Below are 27,474 nucleotides of genomic sequence, written 5' to 3' on the forward strand. Positions count from 1 at the left end.
ACTATGGGACTCAACATCTTAGGTCATAAGTCCCCTAGAACTTAGAACTACTTAAACCTAACTAACCTAAGGACATCACACACACCCATGCCCGAGGCAGGATTCGAACCTGCGACCGTAGCAGTCCCGCGGTTCCGGACTGCAGCGCCAGAACCGCTAGACCACCGCGGCCGGCAATTAACAAAAGAAATGCCCTTAATCAGTCACTAATAACCAAGATACATCAGTCACAAAGAAGATATAAAAAGATGATCATCTTGTAAATAACAGACCAGGGACATAAATTACTATCCACCATGTCATTATGAGGGGACAAAGAAAAGGCACACACATACGCAAGAGACTCACTGAATTTTGTGAGGAAGTTATGTGAAACTTCTTATTAAAATAATAGTGTTGCAGCAATAATTATGACACAAAATAGGACAAGATTAAAACCGAAATGTTGATGCTAACCCAAGTAACCCAAAAAATTAATTACACAGATAAGCGAATAATCTTGACACACATTACCGCAATAACATTGGCAAGGTCGGACAGTATAGGATGGGATGGATACTAACACACGGCATACCAAACGATTTTATGTACCATCGAGCGTTTGATACCCAAAATAACAGTATATATATATATATATATATATTAATATATATATATAAATATATGTATATATATATATATATATATATATATATATATATATATATATATATATATATATATATATATATATATATATATATACAGGGTGAGTCACCTAACATTACCGCTGGATATATTTCGTAAACCACATCAAATACTGACGAATCGATTCCACAGACCGAACGTGAGGAGAGGGGCTAGTGTAATTGGTTAATACAAACCATAAAAAAAATGCACGGAAGAATGTTTTTTAACACAAACCTACGTTTTTTTTAATGGAACACCGTTAGTTTTGTTAGCACATCTGAACATATAAACAAATACGTAATCAGTGCCGTTTGTTGCATTGTAAAATGTTAATTACATCCGGAGATATTGTAACCTAAAGTTGACGCTTGAGTACCACTCCTCCGCTGTTCGATCGTGTGTATCGGAGAGCACCGAATTACGTAGGGATCCAAAGGGAACGGTGATGGACCTTAGGTACGGAAGAGACTGGAACAGCACATTACGTCCACACGCTAACACCTTTTTATTGGTCTTTTTCACTGACGCACATGTACATTACCATGAGCGCTGAGGTACACGTACACACGTGGTTTCCGTTTTCAATTACGGAGTGGAATAGACTGTGTCCCGACATGTCAGGCCAATAGGTGTTCAATATGGTGGCCATCATCTGCTGCACATAATTGCAATCTGTGGTGTAATGAATGTCGTACACGCCGCAGCACATCTGGTGTAATGTCGCCGCAGGCTGCCACAATACGTTGTTTTATATCCTCTGGGGTTGTAGGCACATCACGGTACACATTCTCCTTTAACATACCCCACAGAAAGAAGTCCAGAGGTGTAAGATCAGGAGAACGGGCTGCCCAATTTATGCGTCCTCCACGTCCTGTGAAACGCCCGTCGAACATCCTGTCAAGGGTCAGCCTAGTGTTAATTGCGGAATGTGCAGGTGCACCATCATGCAGATACCACATACGTCGACGCGTTTCCAGTGGGACATTTTCGAGCAACGTTGGCAGATCAATCTGTAGAAACGCGATGTATGTTGCAGCTGTTTGGGCCCCTGCAATGAAGTGAGGACCAGTGAGGTGATCGCAAATGATTCCGCTGTCGCTCTACCTGTCTCAGCCAGCGAGGATTGTCCACGGACCAGTAAAGCATGTTCCGTAGATTCACTGCCCCGTGGCTTGTGAAACCCGCTTCATCGGTAAACAGGTAGAACTGCAACGCATTCTCTTTTAATACCCATTGACAGAATTGCACTTGATGATTAAAGTCATCACCATGTAATTGCTGATGTAGCGACACATGAAACGGGAGAAAGCGGTGACGATGCAGTATGCGCATGACGCTACTTTGACTCAGTCCACCGGCTCTCACAATGTCCCGTGTAGTCAGATGTGGGTTCATGGCAACAGCAGCTAACACACCAACTGCACCCGCTTCTCCTGTGACGGGCCTGTTACGGACCCGTTTGCGTGCTACGACCATACCTGTTGCATACAGTTGGCGGTAGATGTTTTGCAATGTGCGGCACGTTGGATGCTCTCTGTCCGGGTACCGTTCTGCGTACACCTTGCAGGCTTCAGCTGCATTTCGTCGACACTCGCCACAAATGAGTATCATCTCCGCCTTTTCAGAGTTCGAATACACCATGGTCACAGTTCCTACAACAGTACACTATCACAGACGTCTAGTAACACGGTGTACTACAGTTGGTCTGCGTGCAGAGACGAATGCAGAATAACAATAGCAGCAAGCGCTACATGCGGACACTGCGACAGCTAGACCAAACCACAACAGTGCACTACAGCCACACTCCTAAACACGGTCGTCATCGTAAACATGTCACTGCAGATGCTGCTCGCTGACCGTGGCCCGTGTTTGTTACAACACGCAACTGAACGTTGGAGGTTTGAAGCGTCAACTTTAGGTTACAATAACTCCGGATGTAATTAACACTTTACAATGCAACAGACGGCACTGGTTACGTATTTGCTTATATGTTCAGATGTGCTAACAAAACTAACGTGGTTCCATTTAAAAATCGCAGGTTTGTGTTAAAAAACACACTTCCGTGCATTTTTGTATGGTTTGTATTAAACAATTACACTAGCTCCTCTCCTCACGTTCGGTCTGTGGAATCGGTTCGTCAGTATTTGATGTGGTTTACGAAATATATCCAGCGGTAACGTTAGGTGACTCACCCTGTATATATCAAACCGCTGTTCTCTATCACGTTGCACCATATGCGATCATCAGACACAGTGTACTTTCACCATGTTGTTTTAGCTTTACAATCCTCTCAAACGAATGTAAAAGAAAAGAAACGTTGCCTTTGTACTTATGTACTTATTTTAGTATAGAGTATCCTTACCTTTTGACAATACTGACTGGGATATACTCTTGGAAATTCTGAAGGTAGCAAGGATAAAATAAAGGAAGTGAAATGTTTTATACATATCGTACAAAAACTAGTTATAAGAGTCGAAGGACATGAAAGGGAAGCAGTGGTTGAGAAGGGAGTGTGAAAGACTTATACCTTATCCCCGATGTTATTTAGTCTGTACATCGAGCAAGTGGTAAAGGAAACCAAGAAAACTACGCAGTTGGCATCAAAGTTCAGGGAAAGGAATAAAAACTTTTGAGGTTTACCAATGACGTTGCAGTTTTGTCGGTGACAGGAAAGGACTTGGAAGAGCAGCAAAACAAAATTGATATTGTCTTCAAAAGAGGTTGTAAGAATTGCCAAAACAAAAGTGAAACAAGGGTGATGAATTATAGTCTAATTGGATCAGGTGATGCTGAGAATTCATGTTAGACATCAGAAGTAAGTAGATGAGGTTTGCTATTCGAGCAGCCAAATAACTGATGATGGCCTAAGCAGAGAGGACATGACGTGCAGATTGATAATAACAAAGATATAACACATAAATTTTTAACGTATAATATAGACTTGTTATGTGGCCTTTTGTGAAGTAATGTGTCTGGAATGTAGCTTTGATTCAAAGTGAAACGTGGACAGTAGGAAGTTCAGAAGAAAAGAGAATAAGAGTTTTGAAATATGGTGCTACAGAATAACGCTGAACGTTCGATGGCAAGATTGCGTAACTAATGAGAAGGTGCGGTATAGAACTGGATAGAAGCATCAAGGAATTAAGTTTTGTGTTGGTGGGAAGTGGGTGGGGTACAAATTGTAGGAGGAGGCTAAGGGATGAGTACAGTAACTATGGCAAGAAAACCGTTTCTGACGAAGAGAAATTTGTTAACATCGAGAATAGATTTAAAGTGTTTTCTGAAAGTATTTGTATGGATTGTAGTCTTGTATGGAAGTGAAACATGGACCATAAATAGTTTAGACAAGAAGAGCTTTCGAAATGTGATGCTACAGAAGAATGCTTAAGATTAGATGGGATAGAACACGTAACTAATGAGGAGTACTGAATAGAACTGGGGAGAGGAGGAATTTGTGGCAGAACTTGACACGAAGAAGGGATTGGATGGTAGGACACGTTCTGAGGCATCAAGGGATCACCAGCTTAGTACTGGACGGAAGCGTGCAGGGTAAAAATCGTAGAGGGAAACCAATAGATGAATTAGCTAAGCAGATTCAGATGGATGTAAGCTGCAGTAGTTACTTGGAGATGAAAAGGCTTGCACAGGATAAAGTATCATGGAGAGCCGCATCAAACCAGTCTCTGGACAGAAGACCACAACAACAACATGCAAATGGATGCAATGGTTCATTTTGCATTTGATATGGTCTACAGTGGGGCATTAGGGGCTTATGAGGTACCATTAGTTCGGCTTCGTAGAAAATCACAAAAAGGTTGTTTTACCATATTTTCGTATCGAATAGACCGCGGATACCAAGACGACTATGCATAGCAAACGGCTGAAGTTTTTACGATATTTTCCTAAGATCCATATCGCAAAGAAGCTCGAAAATTTTCTTCATATCTTTATTATTATTCATTACAGTGATTCAGAGTTATCTTATTTCTACAAGTAAAACAGGCACGAAAAGCAGCAAACACGTGGTTTATAAAATGACATAATTTGGAGAATATATGCTGTAAATTGCCTCCGTTACCATCAGACCAGTTCTAGAAACCCCATGTTGTTGTTGTACTGAAGCACATGCAACATTTTTGAGATATAAAGTGATATAGTTTTGCAATATTTCCATTTCAGATATGCAAACTATCAAAATTTTGCTCACCCAAAAAGTTCTTTTCACGTGAGTGACATGACGTGCTGCAGAAGCGGAAGAATGCTCCTATCGGGGCCACTAGAAGACTTCGACTGTAAAGTGGGACGCCAACTGCCACTTTCTTCCTTCCTCAGCATCTTAAAAAATTTTCCCAAAAACCTAGGCATGCCAACATGTGCATTCTACTTTTGAGCAGAGAGAGGACAGAGACAGCGGCAACGAGACGGCAGGCAGTGGTTGTGGTATACATGTTACAGAGAGAGCGAAAGAGACAATGGCAGTGTGAGAGAAAGAGAGGGACACAGTGGCAGTGGAACATAGTTGACATTGAGAAAACAGTACTAGGAAAAAGTGGAGGGGATGATGCCAGCAGGACAGGAGTAAAGAGATGGAAATAGTTAAAGGGAGTGGGGGATGGGGATAGGCATGAGAGTCAGTGATAATGAGACACAGAGTCTATGAAAATGGCAAAGAGGAAGAGAGAGGTAGTCACAGTGAGATGAGACAGTAGCAGTGGGAATGAATGAATAAGATAGTAGCAGTAAGACAAAGCAAGGTGGATGCAGTGATAGTGAAATTAGACAGTAGTAGTAAGACAACGAAGAAAACTGTGGCTTTGAGACAGGAAGTACTGACTGTCAGAGAGACAAGCAGATAATGACAATAAGTTGGATGAATGAATGAGTGAGAATGCACAAGTGGGAGTGGATGGTGCGACGGGGCGGTAAATAATTAAAGAAGTGCGGTTGAAGTGTTCACACGAATGTCATATACAAATGTTGGTTAAAAATGTTATTGCAAATTTTGGCTCTCACGTAAGTCTCAGGGGATGATTTCCACACTTGGTGCATTAGCACACTTCCACACCCGAGCATTTTTTATAGTTTTGGAATTAATCATTCACTCAGACATAAGAACAGTTTATGCTAGGGAACAAGAATTAGGCGATTATTATACTAAAATCAGTTTTTCACAACATAGTTCAATCACTATTTATTGAGGTTGTTATTTTCTTTCACACAATGAAATTAGCACTGGTGAAACTGTTTACAGTTTTACTCTAATAATAATCTTCATATCTATAATAAATAATTATTTATAGGCGAGTAATGTTAATAATAATTTGCAAACAATGAAAACTATTGCAAGTTAAGTGTATATTGTAACTTAACTAGTTTAAAATACGTGATGCCACCCAAAATATTATATAGTGCCGTTCTTTACGTCATGAATTTTCTGTTTAATTTTTATAAACAATTTTCCCTCAAACTTTGTTTATTGCTCTTTACGGGCTTTATTATTTATGAATCTTAACATAGGACTACGGCACTCGATCCGCTATGACGAAACGTTTTTAATGAGTGGTCGTTCATCCCTGTAAGTTGTTATTTAGTATTTTTGTGAATCTTTCAATATTAGTGATATTAACCGATTTTGAGGTTACTATAACTTTTGTGTCTCGTGATTTGAAATGAAGATCTATCTTTCAGAACGTGCATATTGCTGACCACAATCCACTACCGCATCGCTCTTCACCGTAAGTTACATAGTTTTCGCGTAATGCGCGAAAAACCAAAAGGCGTCCCACCGACCGTTGCAAATCTCGCGAGGGCGCATCACGTTCTTCCGCGAATCGCTCACCATGTAGCGCGCCCGCTTTCCACAAATCAATCCTTATGTACTAGAAATATTCATCTAGGTAACGGGGGTTTGTACCGTCACAATAGGTATGAGCGACTTACAGCGGTGGACAAGTGGGTTGAGCGAGTTACAGTTAAGAGATCGTGTCGGACTGAGAGGTGAGTTGCATGTTTGAAAGAGAGCGAAAATATTCGCCTGCCAATACTGTTGTGAAAAATTCTGAAAGAGATGAGGAAGGTAAAATGAGGCAAATGTCATTCCACTTTTAAGTCAGAGTCTTTTAAACCGGAGTGTATTCGCCTTTTTTGTGCTCCGATAAGAGCTTTGTTCCTCTGATAATAAGAGAAGTAGAAATAAAGAACTAGTGTGAGCTTCACTGTACTTCCACACAACGAGAAGTTGTCGCTTTCGATAATGGTCTTGACTCCTCTCATCGCCCCTCTTGATAGCACATCAGCACAAGCACAATTTGCGCTCACACGTCGCTCACATTTCATCTCTCCGCATTTATATTAAAAAGCATCAGCCATCACAAAAACAAAAAACTGCACAACTGCAATAAACCCATACGAATTACTATCACATCAGTTACGTTCTATATATTAGATATTTGTAACCTCGGCATCCAACTGTCTCTGCAGATATGCTGTCGGCGTTAAGTAGCCCAATTCAGCGATCGCCGTCAAGGGTGGCATAAGCGTTCAGCTAACAGTTTTATATTAGTTACGTCATCCAATGTGTGGTAGTCACTTTCAGATGGGACATCAGTGATCTGTTAGGAAGACTGAGAAGCCGTGAACCATATTGGCGTGCTACATGACTTCTTACATCAGCATCAAAATGTGCAGGTGTACGAACATGTATCTTCGTTACCTAAAGATGGACAATGGATGAAATTTCAACCAATTACATGGGGACTACACACAAAACTTTTTATTTCAAACAAATTGGTTCAAACTAGTACAACTTTTCAAGGTGAAGTCAACCACGCATTTGCAGTTCTCCCGCAAACAACTCATCTCCAGACCTACGTTTATGTCACTTTTAGCCTCTGACAGGATAAACTTTCACAGCGTTCAGTATTAATTATCATACCACCTGTATTAATTACAAAAAAGATTCCAAATCACGAAGGTTATGTATTCACGCTGCCTTAATGAGAAGATCCATGTGAAAGCATCTCAAATTGGAATAGGCTGAAGGTACTATCAGAAATGGCCGTGGCCATGTGACAGAGACCCCTAAATTAGATGGCTGGACGGAAATTAGAATCCATTTCCTCATGAGTTCCAGTGTCAAAGTCATAACCGACAGCGAATATTTACGTTTGTTTCGCCTTAAATTTGTCCGGCCCTGAAAATACGGCTTTCGGCAAAGCAAATGTCAAGTTAAGATTCAGAGGAAGAATGCTGAGAAGTTTTGGGAGACTAAGCAAACAGCATTAACAGTGAAGGTAAGAGAAGGTTCTAAGAACGACTACTTAGGTACGTCGTGCGTTCGTTTACTCAGAGCAAGAGTGTTGCATGTTTACACTGTGAAACTGAGTGGGATCTAAACTTATACATTATGCATCACATTCAGGATTGCTGAAGAAGCCGAAGGAAACGACACGGTAGGAGTCAAGAAATACGTACGAATATTAAATGAGGAATCTTCAGAAATGTTCCACATGAACGAAAATTTGTTGTGGTGGCGGCCTTCAGTTACAAGACTGATTGGATGCAGGTCTTCATGTTTTTATTACTGTTCAAATTTCTTCTCAGCGTCTGTCCACTTTCTCCATACATCCATCACGTACTATATTCAGAACTTGGTGTCCACAATATTAGCGCCATTTCGGAGCGAGCAAAAAGTACTTCAGACATACGTGTCACGTTTAATACACATGCTTTCTACCAGAAACCTTCGGTCTATTAATGAGACACAGCAAGCAGCGAGCATTTAGTTGTATTAATACGACTTGTTCCAACATATTATTCCAATAAAGTGAAATGGTCTCTGTCCCCTATTATCTCTAACTTGCGGATTTCGTGTGTAGTAGATTGGGTCATTTTTTACACTTTCAATTGCCTCAGAACATGTAGTGATCTAATTACGTCTCTTTGTTTAGACATTTGTTAATTCAAGTGACTTATAAGCAGCTTTTCGCACTCGCAGCTATGTCTCTAAGCGAGTTGTAGTGCTATGCCTCTTATCATTCTGAGATGTTTTTCGGAAGGAATGTTAGACTCACCGTTTAGAGTTTTATTCGTAGCCACAATGGCGAAACAGTATACATAACCTGGTCGTAAACTCTATTGATTCTATAATATGTTCCGACTTCGTGAATTCAATAACTAGCCCGCCATGTGCATTTGCCTCCACATTGGATACCTTAGACGTATTCTCATGGGGCAGCGTTTTACAACTCACATGTCTGATCCACCAGTATTTATGGTTGTGTAAGAGATTTTCAGCAATCCATTTAACGTGATGCAGATGCAGTTGTCCGAGGTATTGTAGTGCTACAACGATGAAAATTAATATTACGACGATGTTAAACCTTACTTTCATGATTTAAAGAAGTGTTCATGATATTAAAAATGTTATTACAATTTTATTATTTTCATTTTTGTGCTCAGTGTATCAAAGACTTTCTAGTGCACGGAATAAATTAGCATTGTTTGTACTACGAAACTATATATGATTGTTAAGGGTTAAGCATGTAATAATTCGATGTAAAACATTTTGTTGAGTCTGAATTTTGTTCTCGTACTGGTCGGTAGAGAAGGAAAAGTTCCTTAATCGATGTGAAGGTATAAAGGCTGTAAAAAGGAGAGAGAGAGAAGGTAAATACAAGTTATTCAAAACAAATATCTCCAAAGTGTAACGTCATGTGATTTCCTATAACTAAAAATTGCAAGGCCTAATCTGAGCCTGTCCTGAATAACAGCGAAGAACATTTATGTTATCATATATTTTCTTCGTTTGATCACGGTTGTGATTCACATGTTTCTTTTTGTTACGCGACGTGTTATGAATATTTTCATTACACGCGCTAAAGTGCACACAGCTTTAATCGAACCTGCATCTTTCGGAAACGATAACTTTTAATCACTACAATTACGCGAATACTGTCTAAATCGCAACCGTGATCGCAAAAGTGTTTCCTGGACCAAATAATTCTTATAAAATGTGTATGCTCCAAAGCGAGCAACATTGCACTATCGCTGACTCGCAACAATCGAAAGAGTAAAAACAGTGCTTAAATAAAATTGCCACCTTTTAATAATTATTATTATCCCATTAAATAAATAAACAGCAATTTAGTGGCTATCCAATCAATAAACAGAGAGGGCAATTCAGTATCCTACATATGAGACAACCTATTGTGATTCATCGCATTCACCACACAAGCGCAGTGTTTCCAGTTTATTAGGTAACGTAGGGAACAGACGACGAAAACATATTTTCTAACATAAATCGGAAATACAATACGTTTTACATTTCGTATACTTCTTCAATACTGAATAATTACATTACTTCCGCATTACTTCCCCATTATTTTCGTTGCGCTTTCTCCTACAGACCATCTCCGTTTACTAGTCAGTAAATACTATCTCCCTTCCTTCCTTCCATCCAATTGCTACTGAAAAATCATGTCGCCTTATCGATGGCTTGTATTCGTTATTTGGCGATGTATTTCAGGGCGTAAAATGTGTTCACAATCTTGTGTTAACGTTCATAGACATGGCTATGGATTGGGGCCCTTGCTAGATCGTGATGAAGGAGTTGGGTATTGGCTGCAAACAGCAGTAGCGTTGGCCACTGATGACCTATCACACACGCTTGCTGCGAATTGTGAATTTGTAGAGCAGCATTTTAAACGGACCACGACACGGGCAGCTACTGACTTTGCCGACTTGGTCCACGAGGAATTCTGCTCTGGCATCGTGGTGTCATCTGGCTAGCAAGACTAGCGCTAGTATGGAGCTAGGAAGGTTGTATATGATTAATGAACCTGCAACGAACGTTCTGAGCATTTTCTCCCGCTAATAATGACACAGAGCCTTTCCTGTCCCGCTCGTGAGGTCTCTTCTCTATCGCGGCAGGGCACCACACAGAGCAGGAAGAAGAAGTTCGTCGTAGGCAGTTCTAATGTTAGGCGCGTTCTGGCAGCTGTCAAGGAAACAGCATCAAGGGAACCTAACTAAATGTAACTCATTGTGTATCCCAGGAGGAACTGATCCCCACGTGGAACGGGCCTTCCCGGGACCAACTGATTACACAGGTTGTAGTAAGTAACGAATCATCGCCCACGTCGGCGCCAACGACGTATGTCAGGGATGCTACGCATTATGGAGTCTCATTTCCCCACTTCTTAAATCGAACTTTGTTGTCTTTACTGACACTCGAAGCATAATCAGTGTGCCAGATCAGGATTCGAACACAGGTCCCCTGCTTGCTAGGCAGATGTTCTGACCACTATGCCATCCAAAGATATTGGTTGGCTCAACCCCATGGATTACCCTAGCATACCTCTGACAGACTCAAATCCTCATACCACACACTATGACGAAGTATCCCACGTCATTTACCTCATTACTCGCAGCATCTCGTCGACTCCCGCAAGAGTTCGTGCTCGGTGTGCATCTGCACTGAAGCAATCATTGGCACTCATCGCCTTAATTATATCTGTGGTGACTTTTCTTTTGGACAGCTCCGAAAGAACAGACATTACATGTACCTTAGCTTGGAAAACTTAAAAGACAATTATCTCCAGTATTTCTGAGAGTTGCATCGAACTTCTTTGGCAAAAATATATCTGCGTGCTAAACGTCACCTACTATAAATGTGAAAAATAACAAAAATACGATTACCATGTGATCCCTTTGTAAGACTAGGTTATATTAGGGTCATCAGTGCCAAGTTGTCTACCTCAGCAAAAGTTAGTTATGATGCATATTTTCAATAAATGTTTGTTATTGTACTCACGTGTTACCATTAGTTATTATGTTTCATACTTATTGTCCTGCGAAGGATATTTAAATAATAAGGCAGCATGTCACTTTGATTCCGCTATGTATTCTGTTGGGGGGGGGGGGGGGGGCAGAATTCGCTTCCTGCTACCTTTGTGTTGGATACCTGCCTTAGGTGTACAGAATAGTTTGATATCTCATTTGAGAAATATTGGTACACAAATGATAGTAGGCCTACTATAAAGTTGAGAGAAACGGATGGAGGACAGCTCGGCTTCGGAACATGCCGTGGTACAGGCATAGCTGCAACTGGTTTCTGACGAACAATTGCTGAAAGGCACCTGGCAAAAGGGGGCGAAATCGGGGTAGCTTTCGTTGACTTGGAAAAAAAAAAAAAAAGAATTAGATATATTTAGGCAGACTAAACATTTAAACATTTTTACACACAAATGCACTGTGCAAGTACACCGTTCCATTATTATGGATTTTCTCTCCTAGTTTATCTGCGTACTGAGCGAGGCAAAAATGACTATCTACATGCATTTGTACGCGCCCGACTCTCTGTTTTCTTCTCATGATCACTACTCCACATGGGAAGATAATGGTCGCACCGTGTTCTTGGAATACAGGGTCTCTAAATTTACCGAAAAGCGCTCTCGCCAAACAAGTCGTTTTTCTTCGAAAGAGTCGTGGTTTTAGGTCCACTAGCATTTCAGCTACACCTTCATACTGGTTACTTCGACGTGTCCTGGCGGCGCGCCTCTGAAAATGTTCGATGTAGGTCGTCGTGGGTACTTGGTAAAGACTCGAGGCACTGGAAACAGTACCCTAGAATTATTCGCACTAGCGTGTTGTATGCGATTTCCTTTGTAAGTGCAACGTACATTCCTAGAACCCTTCCCTTCGTGGTATGTAGTCCCAAATATTTGTGTTTTTTGACGTACTCAGCATATAATTCACCGGTTAGGTGCTAAACGGATCTTTCTCTTTGTTATAGGAATTATTGTAAAGTGTATGTAGTTTAAAGAGGGTTGCGGTTGTTCATCTTCTTTCTTCCCCCTCGGCTTTCATGCAGGTACTAATCAATCACTTTTTAACGTTCTGTACCTTTATATTAGCCCAGAATGTTTCCACTCTTTCTTGCTTTCCTTTCATCTTCAGAAGATTTGGGTCGTTCGTTTGGTTATGATTTTGACTTCAAATCTCTCTTTCATGTCTTTGATTATTATTATTTTTTCCAGCTTCCCTAGAACATTTTATTTTATTTATTTTATTTTGCGGAAGTGGTCAAAGGTTATTTTGGTTAATCTATTAGGGGTCATGGAGAAGATGTATTCTTAAAATTTGGTTCTGCTTTTACTGACTGTGTATGGGAGATTTTAGGTAATTTGGTATAAGGTTTCATTTATGAGATAGATTATTTTGTTGTGGAATATGGGGCCAAGGCTTTTTCTCTTCCTTTCTTTGACATCCAGTCTTTCAACTGGGACATGGTTGGTGACGAACAGTGTTTTGGTTCCATTGAGGTCTTCCGATTTGATTAATGGGCTGTAATGTCTTATTTTTACATTCCATGAGAGAAACATTTTGTTATGTGTGTTTTTGCTGAACTGGAAGACGGGTTCAACTTATTTTCTTCTAGTTTCCATTGCCTTTTTCTCGACGGCATTCCAATTGATCTATTTTACAAGATATCTGAATTCTTTCATGATTTCTACTTTTTGTTCTCCCTCTTTAAAGTATTTTCGAGCGTTTTTTATATTTGTCATTATTTTGGTCTTATCGAAGAACGTTTTAAGATCTATTTTTGTCTCTCTCGTTCGACTTTTTTTTTTTTTTTTTTGGCTTCTCACACGTCTCGGTTGGTAGGGTTACGTTAGCTGCAGAGGCTACACAATTGACTGTGATGCCCTTTTTTTTATTGAAATGACATTCATAAGTGTAAATTTATATCAAGTCGTTCTACAATTCCTTACGGTCTTGCAACGATGATTCTTATGTGTACACAACCGCATCTTCTGTGAACAATCTTGCAGTGCTACTGATCCTGTGTGATAAACATCTTATGTATAGCGAAAAAATTAGAGGTCCTATTACGCTTTCGCTTGTGTTGAACATTCGCAGTCCTAAAGAACTGGATTCCGTTTATCAAATATTTATCGAGGAAATAACATATTTACGAAGATCCTCCGTATGGTCGTACATCCACGCAGGGGAAACATAGCACTTTTGGGCTGGTCTTCACCAGTCAAAAAGTGCTTTGTTTGCCCTGCGTGGAAGTATATATTAGAAATCCTATTTCTGGTGCACTTAAGATTTATCACAAACGCATCATACTTCGTACGATTTCTTATAATTAAACGTCAATTAAAGAAGAAGTTTTCAGGATATGGTAACATACAATGCAACTTCGTTACATGTTGTGTCCCTTCAGTGTGCCTGTACAGTTAGAGGTGTCGAGTTATGGAAGTGAAGTAAAGAGATTAGCATCCGGTTGTATCGTAATATTCATACTTTCTTCTTCACGTTTGTAACAGATTTTGGGATCAGCAATGATATTTGTATTCCTCCTTGTCATAAATACTTGACTGATTTATCTGAATAAGTTGTGAATTCCAAGGGTGTGGTTAGAGAAAAGAACTGAGTAGATTAGGGTAAGCAATATAGAGCATTTTAACTCCACAGTCATAGATACATTCTGCAGCAGAAAACATAGACGAATGGACTTCCTTTTTCGTCAGTGGAAGAGTACTAGTTTTATTTTGATACAAATATCTTTTGGAATAGGTTTGCTATTTATTTTTGCATTCTTGTTGCACAATGGTAAAATTTTACGCGAGTCGCCACTGGCTGACAGAAGTTATGGGCAGCCTGTGAACTAGGTGTAGGAAGTTCCTTTGCAGCCAGTCTGTCCACAAGCGCGTCAATGTGGGCTAACCATTAAGCAACTGAGAAGTGTCTTGTGTTAAACATACTTTGTTACTTTGTAAAATTCCTTTCCACTGTTTGACAGTTTTAATGCTACATAATGCTAAGTTAACGATGAAACTTTGAAATCGATGTGTGGTAAAATGAAAAAAACGTTCTTTGACGCGGGAGACGTAACGACTCTTAACTGCCCCTTCCCGCCAGACTTTTACCCGCCCTTGACCCACAAGGAACCCGTTAAGTGCGAGGTCGCAACAGGTCAATAATATGTACGGCATTCGGCGCCACACATATTGTATACCAAGTAACCACAATATTGGCTCCTAATGGCAACAGGCGCGGGACTGAAGTATCCAATGGTGGGCACAGTATGAGGCTCCAGAGCGTAGTTGAACTGCTTAGTCGACGAGTAACAACAGTGCTACAGTGCTAGTGGTGTTGATACAAAGCTGAGCAATGGTAACGATAAACAAAATAAATATTGCACTGTATCTACAACAACAGTTGCCGAAGCTGACATTTTCTCAGAAAGGAAACCAAGCAATTTCGCAAAGTGAGAAACAAGTGGCATAAGGAATATTAGCGTTTCTGCAAGATGAGTCAGTGGAATGTGTGATGTCATATATGCTCGATTGCTAAGACAATGTACTTGAGGACTGCATTTATGACAGTACGTGCTTAAAAAGTGAAAGGTGTCGAGCCATGCAGTTCATCATCCTTGTCGGACAGGGAGCAACAAGTCCCGTTTCCAGTGAAATGCAGTAAAGGACAATCGAGAGCTTACTAAACGAAATCACCTACACGGAGGATCATCCGTAGCATTGTAAAAAACCGTTATGAACAGATAAGTCCATAGCAACATGACCATGTAGTGCTTAAGAAAAACGATATTCAAGGGAGGACAAGGTGCACTTTTTACAAAAACTGATCTTTGCGCATTTCAATGACGCTCGATACAATTTTCAGAATGGGAATGATGGTAGCCATTTACTTTATCCACATGAAAATGAGCACGACGTATATTACAATGATTTCGAGGGAAACAGTGGGTGATTGTGGAGCTTCAAACAGTGCTACAGGACTGGAAGAAGTAAGATAGCAAAATTTGAAACAAGTCATCAATTTGACGTTGCACAGCAAACTGCGGAATCGGCCCGAAAACTTGTAGATGAGCTAAAGCATTTATCCCACCGTTCAGTAAGGAATTTGTTTCCAACTCTAACCAATCAGGATTTGTAGAGGAAATACAAATGAAAGGGTCCCTGAGAAGGAGAGACGGAGAGAGTTGCATCAAAATCAACTAACATCAATGCCTTAATGGATTCGTATACAATTTTGTCGACTGTTAATCTGGATAGTAAACTGGATGGTCTGCCTCCTATGATTCTTTCTCGTGTGCGTGATCTTGCATGGGCAGTACGGAATATTCCCGGCACTGCAAGCAAGAGTTAGAAAATGGGTGTAACAGAACTGCAGCTATGGTATTAGCGCGCTTTTGCTAGTATCTGATCAAAATAATGTGCTTTTTCGTGATTTTTGGTCTTCGTATAAAACTTATGTTCCTTTAGACCAAACTATACCGCCTGCAAAGTGTGTGCCATTGCAGTCATACCACCTGGAACCTCCCGACGTATTCGGCCTCTGGATGGTTGTTTCTTCCGTGCCTATGAAACATACACTACTGGCCATTAAAATTGCTACACCAAGAACAAATGCAGATGAAATACGGGTATACATAGGACAAATATATTATACTACAACTGACATGTGATTACATTATCACGCAATTTGGGTGCATAGATCCTGAGAAATCAGTACCCAGAACAACCACCTCTGGCTGTAATAACGGCCTTGATACACCCGGGCATTGAGTCAAACAGAGCTTGTATGGCACGTACAGGTACAGCTGGCCATGCAGCTTCAACACGATACCACAGTTCATCAAGAGCAGTGACTGGCGTATTGTGACGAGCCAGTTACTCGGCCACCAATGACCAGACGTTTTCGATTGGTGAGAGATGTGGAGAATATGCTGGCCAGGGCAGCAGTCTAACATTTTCTGTATGCGGAAAGGCCCGTACAGGACCTGCAACATGCGGTCGTGCATTATCCTGCTGAAATGTAGGGTTTCACAGGGATCGAATGAAGGGTAGAGCCACTGGTCGTAACACATCTAAAATCTTACGTCCACTGTTCAAAGTGCCGTCAATGCGAACAAGAGGTAACCGAGACGTGTAACCAATGCCACCCCATACCATCACGTCGGGTGATACGCCAGTATGGCGATGACGAATACACGCTTCCAATGTGCGTTCACCGCGATGTTGCCAAACACAGATGCGACCGTCATTATGCTGTAAACAGAACCTGGATTCATCCGAAGAAATGACGTTTTGCCATTCGTGCACCCAGGTTCGTCGTTGAGTACAACATCGCAGGCGCTCCTGTCTGTAATACAGCGTCAAGGATAACAGTAGCCATGGTCTCCGACCTGATGTTCCATGCTGCTGCAAATGTCGTCGAACTGTTCGTGCAGATGGTTGTTGTCTTGCAAACGTCCCCATCTGTTGACTCAAGGATCGAGACGTGGCTGCACGATCCGTTACAGCCATGCGGATAAGATGCCTGTCATCTCGACTGCTAGTGATACGATGCCGTTGGGATCCAGCACGGCGTTCCGTATTACTCTCCTGAACCCTCCGATTCCATATTCTGCTAATATTCATTGGATCTCGACCGAAGCGAGCAGCAACGTCGCGATACGATAACCCGCAATCGCGACAGACTACAATTCGAAAAGTCAGAAACGTGATGGTACGCATTTCTCCTCCTTACACGAGGCATCACAACGACGTTTCACCAGGCAACGCCGGTCAACTGCTGCCTGTGTATGAGAAATCGGTTGGAAAATTTCCAAATGTCAGCACGTTGAAGGTGTCGCCACCGGCGCCAACCTTGTGTGAATGCTCTGAAAAGCTAATAATTTGCATATCACAGCATCTTCGTCCTGTCGGTTCGATTTCGCGTCTGTAGTACGTCATCTTCGTTGTGTCGCAATTTTAATGGCGTTTTGTATTATCACAGTATCCGCAGCTACGCCTTAAGGGATAGGCAGTCTCAGGAAAAGCTCGACAACCGACGATTTCGTCTTCGGTTGCGCGCCATCACTTTCCGTCAGCTTGTAATGCCACTTCCTCGGACGAGAAATAAAAATAAAAAAATAGCTCCCAATACCCCAAGAATTCCCCCCGCCCCAAGTCCCAGATTCCCAGAAAAGTGAATAAGCGAACGAAGTTCCATTTATCACTATTATTAGGACAATAACAAGTAATTAAATCAGGAATCTAAGACTCGACAATTTAGCAATCTACGAAAGAAGATTAAATTTCAGAAAAATTAAAATCAAAATCATAATAAATTGCAAAATTAGCATAAATTAACATTTGCAAAGTAGAACGAACGATCCCAAAGAATACTCCGTGTGAGTACTCTTTGGGAATCGTGAGTAATGCCTAAGTATAATTCAATGCATTGTCACTACGTAACGATAGTTAGCCGAAGCAGGTCATATATTTGAATGCTCGCACATGTAGACGCGCTTAGATTGTTTTTGAGATTGAATAATTGCGATCTATTGTGACGCAGTAATACGATCTACTGACTTTACATATCACGGCATTAGAATTCGAACGGAGGACTTTTACCTACTAGAATAAAGTGAACTTTTAACTAGATGATTGAACTAAACATTACTTAGACAGTGATTTAGGCAACGAACACTGATAGACAATTTTCATTCATAATAGCCAGTGGTTTATGGAACTTCAGTGACAGGTCCGAAGCATATAATTTAAATCCCCCCAACACCTGGGAAAGTTTTCTTCTCAAGGCTCGGTTAGGAAGTGACTGATATTGTGCAATAAAACACCTTCTCGTGCCAAGTCGTGCATTTGTGATATAAAATTTCATCAAATTAGTGACATGAAACACCTGAGTAATAATTACGCGCAGCGATAATATTTGACTGTAGCGCTCGGCGCTTGTGTAGAATCTTTGACTCAAATAACAAGCCCAGTGTTACGATTTCTTAGATACTTGAAATTACGACCAGCTTGTAGGGAATTTGTTGTGGACGTGACTGTATTGGTTTTATCATTAATATTTCATCATTAATCAGTTAAACATCGATTACGAACGATTAATTACGATTCTTGGTGAAGCAAATATCTCACGCACGCCGATATTTCGGTTCAGCACTGTTATTTTGTGTACCTTCGTCTTCGTAACTTGATAACGATCTCAACACTCTACCGACTATCGCCGAGTTTCAGCCGAGGCCAAGTACAAATTAAACGAAATCATCAAGAAGAAGAGCCGTTAAATGCTCTCATCGCCCCGATACAACAGTTTGTTGTGGTCTTCAGTCCTGAGACTGGTTTGATGCAGCTCTCCATGCTACTCTATCCTGTGCAAGCTTCTTCATCTCCCAGTACCTACTGCAACCTACATCCTTCTGAATCTGCTTAGTGTATTCATCTCTTGGTCTCCCCCTACGATTTTTACCCTCCACGCTGCCCTCCAATACTAAATTGGTGATCCCTTGATGCCTCAGAACATGTCCTACCAACCGATCCCTTCTTCTGGTCAAGTTGTGCCACAAACTTCTCTTCTCCCCAATTCTATTCAATACTTCCTCATTAGTTATGTGATCTACCCATCTAATCTTCAGCATTCTTCTGTAGCACCACATTTCGAAAGCTTCTATTCTCTTCTTGTCCAAACTATTTACCGTCCGTGTTTCACTTCCATACATGGCTACACTCCATACAAATACTTTCAGAAATGACTTCCTGACACTTAAATCTATACTCGATGTTAAAAAATTTCTCTTCTTCAGAAACGCGTTCCTTGCCATTGCCAGTCTACATTTTATATCCTCTCTACTTCGACCATCATCAGTTATTTTGCTCCCCAAATAGCAAAACTCCTTTACTACTTTAAGTGTCTCATTTCCTAATCTAATTCCCTCAGCATCACCCGATTTAATTGTACTACATTCCATTATCCTCGTTTTGCTTTTGTTGATGTTCATCTTATATCCTCCTTTCAAGACACTGTAAATTCCGTTCAACTGCTCTTGCAAATCCTTTGCTGTCTCTGACAGAATTACAATGTCATCGGCGAACATCAAAGTTTTTATTTCTTCTCCATGGATTTTAATACCTACTCCGAATTTTTCTTTTGTTTCCTTTACTGCTTGTTCAATATACAGATTGAATAACATCGGGGATAGGCTACAACCCTGTCTTACTCCCTTCCCAACCACTGCTTCCCTTTCATGTCCCTCGACTCTTATAACTGCCACCTGGTTTCTGTACAAATTGTAAATAGCCTTTCGCTCCCTGTATTTTTGCTTTTGACAATGTTGACTGGAATACTCTCTTTCAAATGCTAAAGGTGGCAGGGGTAAAATACAGGGATACAACAGTATGACTCTATATTTATTCCTTTGAGAGTGGAACCTAGCTGAATGTACAGCACGGACCGTAACTCCGAAGAAGTTTGCCTTCGATTTTGATGCTACAAACTTTTATTTTGACAGTGGAGCGCCACTTTTCATTCAGTGTTCATTCCTCGAATGTCGGTGATATCCATTTTTATGAATGCATCCCATAGGTGCACGTGGTGAGTCATGAGCAGCTTTTCTAATTGTTAAGACAATCCTTTCAAATGAGCAAGATTGAACTTGCGATCTGTGACTGAAGAGCTGCCCTGTCAGGCAGCAGTTTACGTGTTGAGAACGCTGGGGAACCGCAACACGCGCGCCAGCTCGCTCCGGAAGGTGGCGCCTCTCGCGGCGCCAGCGGAAGAGCGCCGCGCGTGCGCAGTCGGCGGCGTCGCGGGCGAGGCAATCTGCGCGCGCGAGCCAAACAGCCGGCGCGTCGCTGCGGCACTTCAGTTCCTCCCGCGCAGCGCCCTCAGCAGGGCCCCCGCGTCACGTGCGTCTCCTGGCGGCGCGCCGACGCCTCGCAGCTGCGGCCAACAGAGTGAGTAGGGGGCGGTCTGTCTGGCCGGCTCTCACCCCGCAATCACCACGATTCCTACTCTCTCCGCACGAAACTCCAGTGGGAGGCGGCAGCCCATTGCCAGTATGCTGGACGTAGGCCATTAATACATTACAGTACGGTGTCACGCGGGCGAAGTGAGGTGAAAGAGTGGGGAAGATCGAACTGGAAGTATTCTTTCCGTAGGTGTCTTCCCTCGAACTTTTACCGACCGAGTGATGAAATGCCTTCGGAAGTTATTGCTGGGAGGAAAATGAATGTCGTTTCTACATGCAGTAGAATGTGTAAAAGTTATTAGGCTACTGACCATGCCCACTCCGCAGTTTGTATGTTGTCACTCTATTCTTGACACACTCTCACTCCTAGCAGAATTCTTGAACTTGAAATTTGGCCTGTATTAACACCGATAAAGTGTTCGCGAATAGAATGCTTCTCTGCGTTGGGTGGTCATAAAGTGCAGCGGGCACAAACACAACACCAAAGATAATACCTATTAATGGTAGGTAAAAGGTTATTGAACAAAGCCAGATAATAGGCTGACTCATTTAAGTATTCATGGTAGGTGCAGCGTATAAAATCACTCTCCAGCCTACACAATTTCACAAATTAGTTTTGGTGCACTCTTGCTATCGCTTCCATCACGAAGGTTTCACCGAAGACAAAATTACAGACTTTCTATAGATGGACAAGCCACAATCACAAAGTCGTGTTGCTAGCGATAGACGTCTGAATAGTTGGCAACACGATGAATTCAATTTATTTCCACTCAATTTTGATTGCTCTTAGAGGCCATAACTATTAGGTTCAATGGAACCAACGACTGTTTGTTCCGGGATCTATTTAAACTAAATGGTTCAAATGGCTCTGAGCACTATGGGACTTAACTACTGAGGTCATCAGTCCCCTAGAACTTAGAACTACTTAAACCTAACTAACCTAAGGACATCACACACATCCATGCCCGAGGCAGGATTCGAACCTGCGACGTAGCGGTCACGCGGTTCCAAACTAAAGCGCTTATAACCGCACGGCCACACCGGCCGGCTTCGATTTAAACTACCTAAAATGGTACGCCGAAATGGTTTTCCTTTTTTTCTATGGTAGCAAGGCGTATATAGAACAAGAGCCTTTCATTATATCAAATTACCTGACACATGCGTTTCATTCCAAGCGGAAATTGTATTGGTACGAATAAACTTTCTGAAGAAATAAAATATTTCAGTAAGTATCGCCAAATGCAGCACCAGTAATTTCTAGCTTTGAAAAGCTGACAAATAGAACAACTGTGATATTACTTTGTATAATTTTGACTTCAAAATTATCGGTAATCTTTGTTCTTTCTTAAATTTAATTAATCTTCAATCTCTTCTCTGTAAATACAATACATCACAATGGAGACGGAAATATCAATGAATATTTGATAAGATCGGTATTTTTGTGCTAGAGACTACAAAACGTTTTCTAACTTTACATAACATATTGCCCCGTGCGTTTTTTTTTTTTTTTCTCTATTGCCATCCATTTGTGAACTACGTTCGATGGACAAGTAAATTATCATAAGCTTCTAAACAACAGAGTACTTAATAGACAAACGCAACAGTCTACAGTTGGGCTTATTTTGTACCCTCATAAAAATGGATCTATAAATAAATTTCTGACTATATTGACATATATAAGTACTTTTAAATAACCGTTAACAAACATACCTGCAGGTATTTTTGATGCAGTCTGTTTAAATTTTACACTATTTTTTACCGCTAGGAGATTGACTTGTTCAACGGAGCTTTCATGTTCCGACGGTTCTAACAGTGAAATGAGAACATGTCTCACGTTAAGAGAACAACAAACTCGTGTACACTAGTTTAAGTACCCCTCCTGCAACACTTTCCATTCGAAGCTTTTCTGATACAGCATTGCAATTCTCCTCCGCACAAAACACGTGCCACTGTGTCGTGATTCGCAGGAATCCAGGTGCATTCGAGTTAATGGAATTCTCAACGTCTCTCCCTAACGCTCACTAAATACAGTTGCTTGAACTAAAGGTATGTGCACATGCTCAGCCTAAAACCGGGAAACAACTCTTAATCCGTGTATTTAAATAAAAGTAGGCACTAAACGATGTAAATTACAAATCTGGAGTTATCATATTTGATTGACAGCAATGGTTCTCCCATAAATCTTGTTGCACACTTTCCATTTGGGGGCACGTGGTGCATAGCGTTGTACACAAAATCACTTGTTCGCTGACGGTCTGTTTCTGTATTACAAGGGAAAGGAAACTGTCCAAATTTTGTAATGCATTAACATTGGTACAAAAGATGCCGGACGACATTCGTTGCTCTATCTGCATCTGCGCATTGTTCGTATGTTCGGCCACAATGGGTCAAAAATAAGTCTACGTCGAATCACTATAGTGGCATACATTCGTGCAACCAAGACTTCCTCGGGATCTCGTAAACGCGACAGTTCATCCAGCCTCAGGATAAAATGTCTGAAGGCATCAAATGCCGGTATCCAGGCGGGGAAGAATTAGGTGCTCGAATGTACTGCATCGAGATGCTGTTGGACTAGAAATCTAGTGGCTCCCCGCAGTGTCCACACGAACGTTTTCAACAGCACTTATTCGATGTACTCTGACGACGTTTAGTCAAGTACACTACCATAACTGCAGCAATAAACCACTTTCGTTCATCAATGAAGAATTTTCACTCTGCTGCTGAGCGTGAGGTGGTTTGAAACGTCCCGACAGACTAAAATTCTATGCCGCACCGGAACTCGAATCCAGGACCTTTGCTTTTCGCGGACAAGTAATTCAGACTGAACTATCCGACAATGACTCCCGACCACCCTCACAGCTACGTAATTGATTCAGGATCGAGTCGCAGTTGACTGAATCGTTACCTGATTTTTATTTAATTACCGTGATCGCTAAGATTTTTTTTAATAGAATTACCGTTTTCGGCTGCGCAACATCTATCTTCAGAACCATTCCCTCATTCACCTGCACTGCACAAAGCCATTGGTGTTATGTGTTAGGACATGCTGCAGAGCAGCAGAATAAGAGATTAAGCAGATGGTTATTGCATAGCCGAAACAGGAAAATTCTCTTCAAAGGCTTTGCGATGAAGACAATTGGATAAAAATTATGTACATCATCATCGCTCTCCATATTATTTTATGCCAAATTCTGTTCGAATTATTGTGTATCAATCATTATTTGGCATGTGAACTCCTATCACTAAACCGTTAGCAACAGAAGATCCAGCTTTTACCGACTTGGTGAGTCAGATGTCCGGGCCTTGTAAAAATCCAATGTACGTAGGCAGTGATGCAAGGAAATCACGGAAGAAATACCATTATCAGCGTGAGACCTGAAAGCGTTCCTCGATTTTTATCCATAATATTAAAAAAAGGCTCCACATGTATGCATCAGTGAGCAATTTTGCCGCTTATCTTCCTTCCACCTACAAAACGTAGGAAGTATGTAAATAAAAAAAAAAAAAATAACAGGTTCAAGTGGCTCTAAGCACTATGGGACTTACCATCTGAGGTCATCAATCCCCTAAACTTAGAACTACTTAAATTTAACTTACCTAAGGACATCACACACATCTATGCCCGAGGCAGGATTCGAGCCTGCGACTGTAGCATCTGCGCGGTTCCGGACTGAAGTGCCTAGAACCGCTCGGCCACAGCGGCCGCCAAGTATGTATCCAAGACACAACTGTGTTACAGATCAGGACTCGAATACGGATATCAAATTACTTAATAAGGCATTTTCCCGCGTATGCTATTATTTTTGTAAGCTTTTTCTGCCTTCCAGCCGTTATTCAAAGTTTAATTGTATGAAGAATCACACCACATTACAGCTACCAATCGAGAACGCCAATGTGTGAACATAAATAAACGAAAAGACAGGTATCCAGAAAAAGTTGCTAATTTTGGGTTACTTTACGTTCACACTATTGTGACCTTGTTCGCAGCGGCAGTGCCTTGTGCTTCCTTATAGAACTAAACGCTGTATGAGGGTTAAAATAGCAAAAATTAGTAGTGAAACGGAGAGTGTTTGCCGGCCGGAATGGCCCGTGCGGTTCTAGGCGCTACAGTCTGGAACCGCGCGACCGCTACGCCCGCAGGTTCGAATCCTGCATCGGGCATGGATGTGTGTGAGGTCCTTAGGTTAGTTACGTTTAAGTCGTTCTAAGTTCTAAGGGACTGATGACTTCAGAAGTGAAGTCCCATAGTGCTCAGAGCCATTTGAACCATTTTTTTGGAGAATATGTGTAAATAAATAACAACCTAAATGGGAAAATGCCTCATTCAAACGGTTCAAATGGCTTTGAGCACTATGGGACAACTACTGAGGTCATCATTCCCCTAGAACTTAGAGCTACTTAAACCTAACTAATCTAAGGACACCACACGCATCCATGCCCGATGCAGGATTCGAACCTGCGACCGTAGCGGTCGCACGGTTCCAGACTGTAGCGCCTAGAACCGCTCGGCCACCCTGGCCGGCTCAAAATGCTTCATTCACTTGATAAATTTATGGCTGTGGCACCGGAAGTCGGTATCTATCTGCGTCATACGTGCACGCCTGTCGATACGATTCAATGCACTGCCCTAGCAAGGCGTGTCTCCGACTATCAGTCCCACTTTGACAAGCACTTTCGACGTTCCATTTACGAACATTCTAGCGAAAACCTCGCGTATGGCCGACAATTTCAATCCGAAAAATATCCGTTGGAGTACGGAATTTTAGCTAAATTTGCGTGTTTTATTCCAATATTTATGGTGACGCTTCGTTAGAATCTGTAACAGTAACAACCCGATGTTCTACTTGAAATGATAAACAAGGCTACAATGTGCTTGCGACTACCGCGTTGTGGAGATTTGCGCGGCAGCAGAGCTTTATGCTGCCGCGTGAAGGCGCACCCTGAGTGCTTCCGGCGCGGCGGCGTGTGGCCACTAAGTCAGCAGGTGAGGCGCTTCAGGCTGCAGCGGGCCAAGTCTGAGAGCACTCGAGCCGCGCCGCCGGCGTCGGCGTCGTATTGGCGATCAGATTAGCACCGGCGCTGAGTTTTGTGGGCACGCCAGCGCCGGGGGCGGACATGCGAGCGCAGCGGGCCGGCACTGTGCGCCGATAAACGCCGCCCCCGCCACCCCCGCCACCCCCGCCGCCCCCGCCTCCGCCACCTGTGCCGTAAATCCACGGCGGCCTTCCCCACTGTTTGTTGTTTGCGCTTTCGCCACTTCGCGCCCGCAGCCGACTGCAGGTGAAGGCGACAATGGCCTGTGGGCACCTGACCGCTCTCCTAGCCCTGCATCCATCACTGTGAACGCCGTAGCGTACCAGGAGCCGTCTTTGCGAACTGTCACAGCGACAAAGACACCTCTCACTATACAGAGTATACCACAATTAATAGCAAAAGCTCCATACTTTCAAAAACAGTGTTGAGTGCATGGCAGGGGGTACTTGTCGTTGTACCAGTTTTTGGCGCCTCTTACTGGGGGTACGGTTATCGCTGAAACAATCGGTTTTCAATAATGTCGGTTTTCTTTTCAACACTAGTTTAACCCAAGTCTTAAAACGTTCAAAATAACCGATTTCTGGCCGGCCGGAGTGGCCGAGCGGTTCTAGGCGCTACAGTCTTGATCCGCGCGACCGCTACGGTCGCAGCTTCGAATCCTGACTCGGACATGGATGTGTGTGATGTCCTTAGGTTAGTTAGGTTAAAGTAGTTCTAAGTTCTAGGGGACTGATGACCTAAGAAGTTAAGTCCCATAGTGCTCAGAGCCATTTGAACCATTTAACCGATTTCTGAAAAAATCTGAAAATCGATTTTCTAGTCCCATTATTTCCTCTAATAATTGTGGAAATCGAACAAAGATTGACTTCCTCGTCTTCAAGATACATAGAGTTGAACTATTAAACTAAATAGCAAAAAAACCAAATGTTTTTTATTCCAGTATTAGATCACAATATCAATTCTTTAGACGATGACCGGTTTCAGTCCGTAATGATCATCCCAGATCTTTTTTTACACCATGTCTAAAAATAGATCTGAGGATGGTCATTACGGACTGAAACCGGTCATCGTCTAAAGAATTGATATTGTGATCAAAGACTGGAATAAAAAACATTTGGCAGTAGCAGATCACTGTTTGTATGCGGGACTATGTCGCAGTTGGTGGAAAAAAGGAAATTTTCGCTAATTTTCTCGAAAACTCTACGACAAATCACCAGTATAAAAAACATTTGGCAGTAGCAGATCACTGTTTGTATGCGGGACAATGTCGCAGTTGGTGGAAAAAAGGAAATTTTCGCTAATTTTCTCGAAAACTCTACGACAAATCACAAGTATTCTTCTGTTGATTCTAATTTTGAAACACTGCTCAAAATTATGATGTAAAATCGAGGATAATACCACTGTTTGGGCATTAAGATTAGTCAGTGTTATAAAGAGTGATGACTGGGTTTGGAGAAGTACATTTTTCATGTGTATTTGTTGGTTTTCAAAACTTACAAGCAGATAGAGGTATGTTATGTAGTACACACTGACAACAATCAGCTACTTTCTATTAATGTTGTAAGCTATGAATAAATTCGTAACTTTTCTTCGTATATAATGTCGCAGGTTTGTCATCGCTCACCCAGTTCTTAAATCTTTCAATGCATGTGGGGCATTGTTCTTCAGGGATGCCGCACTTCGTTAAATACTTCCACACTAGCGATGACACCACTCTGCAAGGCAACTCAAGTTCGACGAGAGTAAAGAAACCTAGACCAGAAGGGACAAGACACGCACACTTCATGTACACGCCTGCCATCCGGTAGGCCACGCGCCTTGGTACCAGGCACATTATTGTCTCAGTAGTGCTGTAGCAGTTCTTATGCCAGGTGTTGGCTGCTCATTTGTTTACTTTCTCATTAAAAGAACACTGAGTGGTTTTCCCGTTTTTTTATAATAACGAAATATTTCGAATCAATGCAAATTTTATCAGTAAGAATAAA

The 27,474-nt window shown here is 41.8% G+C and overlaps 1 long non-coding RNA gene across 1 annotated transcript in view; it reads left to right on the forward strand.

Moving 5' to 3' along the window:
- The first annotated feature begins 20,378 nt into the window (after nt 1-20,378).
- Nucleotides 20,379-27,474, forward strand: part of LOC126148929 (uncharacterized) — a 304,046-nt gene continuing 296,950 nt past the window's right edge. The window contains exon 1 of the long non-coding RNA XR_007530672.1: nt 20,379-20,441. This is a non-coding gene — a long non-coding RNA (uncharacterized LOC126148929). The remainder of the gene's footprint in view (nt 20,442-27,474) is intronic.

This window comes from Schistocerca cancellata, chromosome 2 (assembly GCF_023864275.1).
Source record: "Schistocerca cancellata isolate TAMUIC-IGC-003103 chromosome 2, iqSchCanc2.1, whole genome shotgun sequence".
Classification (NCBI taxonomy): Eukaryota; Metazoa; Arthropoda; class Insecta; order Orthoptera; family Acrididae; genus Schistocerca; species Schistocerca cancellata.